At 39.2% G+C, this 3489-nt stretch overlaps 1 pseudogene; it reads left to right on the forward strand.

The window, feature by feature from the left end:
- Positions 1-1046: 1046 nt before the first annotated feature.
- On the forward strand, positions 1047-1949 carry LOC148003244 (18S ribosomal RNA; annotated as a pseudogene; the record flags this gene model as incomplete).
- Between the last annotated feature and the right edge of the window lie 1540 nt (positions 1950-3489).

Below are 3489 nucleotides of genomic sequence, written 5' to 3' on the forward strand. Positions count from 1 at the left end.
TGAGGGCCAGATAAAGTAGTAATTCAAAGAAAAAAGTGACAGAATGTATCACAGATAAACTATGCCCAATTCACATGAGAACAGCTTAGGAATAAGAGAATGCACAAGAGTACAGAAAGAGAGACAAAAATAGACAAAAGAAAGACAGAGAGAAGTAGAGCAAGAAAGAGAAGTTGTGGTGTATGGCATGTGTTTGCGGAAGTTTTCTGGACATGATTTTACAGATTCATGTTATGAGAGAACAAACTATTCACTGGGGAGAACAGAAAAAGCTGGAGAATTAGAAGGATCCAGAAGATTGTAACCCACTGTCCAAGTTAATGTGAGTCCAAGCTGAACAACTCATGAAGATGCCAAGAGAAACCATGTTGAATCAGTCAGCTTGGAAGGTTGGATTACATGGAGGCTAGAAGCTCCTAGTATTAGGTCTATAAATAGTAAAACAGAGGGAAAAAATACTCTGGCCTCAGCCTAAAGGACGTATTTGCATAGCTTGGGTAAGACTCTTATCTCATCACTTTATCTAAGAAAAGAAAAGTGACATTCACTTAGAAAGACATACAGACAGACACACAGACAGACAACAGACACACACATATACAGAGACACACAAACACACAAACATACAAACATAGAGCAGTGTGGGGAGGGAGGGAAGAAAAGAGGGAGGGAAGAAGGGAGAGAGAATGCTTGCAGTCAACCATTGAACTGAGAACAAGGTTCCAAAAATAGGAGTTAGAGAAAGAACTGAAGTAGTTGAAGGGGTTTGCCACCCCATAAGAAGAACAATATCACCAACCAAACCCCTGCCCTCGATCTCCCATGGACTAAACAACCATCCAAAGAATACACAAGGATGAGCCTATGGCTCCATCTGCATATGAAACAGAGGATGTCCTTTTCAGGCACCAATGGGAGCAAATGCCCTTGGTCCTGTCAAGGCTTGATGCCCCAGTGTAGGGAACTGTCAGAATGGGCAGGTTGGAAGGAGTGAGTGGGTGAGTGAGGAACTGCCCTCATAAAACAGGAGGCATGAGGGGAAATAATAGCTGGTTTCCAGAGGACAAATCAGGAAAGGGGATAATATTTAAAATGTGAATTAAAAAAATCCCCTCCCCCAGTGAAGAAAAAGAAAGAGAAATGGAGAAAGAAAAAGAAAAACAAATGGGGGTACATAACTAAACAGATGCCGACTGGTGATGCAGCGGCGTTATTCCCATGATAGTCAAGCAGCTTCTGGGAAACCAAAGTCTTTGGGTTCCAGGAGGAGTATGGTTGCAAAACTGAAACTTAATGGAATTGACGGAAAGGCACCACCAAGAGTTGAGCCTGCAGCTTAATTTGACTCAACATGGGAATCCTCACCCAGCCCGGACACAGACAGGATTGACAGATTGATAGCTCTTTCTCAATTCCATGGGTGGTGGTGCATGGCCGTTCTTAGTTGGTGGAGCAATATGTCTCGTTAATTCCGATAACGAACAAGACTCTGGCATGCTAACTATTTATGCGACCCCCGAGCGGTCGGCGTCCTCCACTTCTTAAAGGGACAAGTGGTGTTCAGCCACCTAAGATTGAGCAATAACAGGTCTGTGATGCCCTTAGATGTCCTAGGCTGCATGTGCGCTACACTGACTGGCTCAGCCTGTGCCTACCCTACACCTGCAGGCACGGGTAACCCATTGAACCGCATACGTGATGGAGATCGGGGATTACAATTTTTCCCCATGAAAGAGGAATTCCCAGTAAGTGCGGGTCATAAGCTTGCGTTGAGTAAGTCCCTGCCCTTTATACACACCGCCCTTCGCTACTATGGATTGGATGGTTTAGTGAGGCCTGATAGGCCCATGGCCCTGTCGGAGGGCTGAGAAGATGGTCGAACTTGATTATCTAGAGGAAACAAAAGTCATAACAAGGTTTCTGTAGGTGAACCAGCAGAAGGATCATTAATGGAGAAGGCTGAGGGGGTGTCTGGTCCTTTCTTGGACCTGTGTGAGTCCCTCCTCTCACTGGGAGGCGCGTCTCCGGGTCCCGGTCGCCAACGTGGCATGTGCCACAGCTGGCCGGCCAAGTGAGCATTTCGGGAAAGGCAGGGATTGGTACGAAAAACCTTGTATTTACTACTAAGCTAAAGTTATAATCTTTTACATTTGAAGGTATATTATAATATATTACATTCTCTCCCAGGATCTCTTATGATGATCTCTTAAACAGTGAAGAAAATTTGTACAGCTTTTAAACTCATCTATTATTTCTAGCTTTATGTTTATAAGCTATTTAGAATTTGTCTATAGAGATATTCTACCTTCTGTTAATTAAGTAAACATTTGTCCTTTCATATTTTTCTTTATTTTTATATAAAGAAATATACTTGTATGCATTCTACATTCTCTACCAAATCTCACCAGATTTCCTATAATACATCTCTGAAACCATGTCTTCATCTGTTTATCTTTTAGATCTCATCAAAGAATCAGAATCTAGTGTCACTCGTAAAGGGAACCTATTGAAGCACAAGCAAATTACCAAGGCAATAACCCTCCAAAAAATGAATGATTCTTCATTCACCAGTAGCCATCAAATGCCAAAAGCCCCTCAATATGGCATTGGCAAGGGTTGGTCACCTCATCTAAGCCCTGACTCTAGCTGGCTTGATCATGTGAAAGTATTGTGTTAACACAGGTGCTGTGGGTTCCTGAGTGTGATAACCATGAGCTGTCCAGAGGACAGCTTTTCATTCTCTGTACCGAAAAGCTATCACAATTTTCTTGATACAATAGAGATCAATTCAATGTTCATTGCAAGAAGGCAGGAATATACTCATCTAATTATGATGGAGATGTTATTAAAAATTTTAGTTTCTAAATGCCTTTTATTTATGTAAAATTCCAGAAAATTTTATTTCTGTTTATGGTCTGAAACATTTTCCTTTCATTCATAACAAAGACAATGATAGTTCTAACTTTTGAAATGACATTGTAATATAATGTATATGTATCAAACTTTTCTAAATTTCTGTGCATGTGTATCCTATTTTTAGAGTATTAAGTTTTTTCTTAATGTTTTCTAGCTGTATTAATACGATCATAAGATTTTCTTTTTAAGTAAAATAACTTATGCATTATTTTCCTAACATAAGTCTTAATTTTATATCTCAAATATTATTTTCTATTGCATACATAGATGAATTTTAGTTGTCACCATTTGGTTGAACAATTAGTTCCTTGTTTATTAAATTGTAAATTTATACTTTTGTGTTGAAACTAACTTTTGTAAAGTTTGCATACATAATTTTCATATTCAGTTGATATCACGTGATTCATAAAATTCTTTCTCTTCAAATAACTACAACATAGATTTTGATTAGTTTAATGAACAAAGACTATTAAATGCACCTGTAGAAATTGTTGCTTTGAATATTGATTTGAATAACTATAGAGAATAATTTGATATTAAATACTGGGTAGGAGTGTGGGACTGCATTTTAAC

The sequence above is a fragment of the Rattus norvegicus genome, chromosome 9 (genome assembly GCF_021556685.1).
Source record: "Rattus norvegicus strain SHRSP/BbbUtx chromosome 9, alternate assembly SHRSP_T2T, whole genome shotgun sequence".
NCBI classification, from domain to species: Eukaryota; Metazoa; Chordata; class Mammalia; order Rodentia; family Muridae; genus Rattus; species Rattus norvegicus.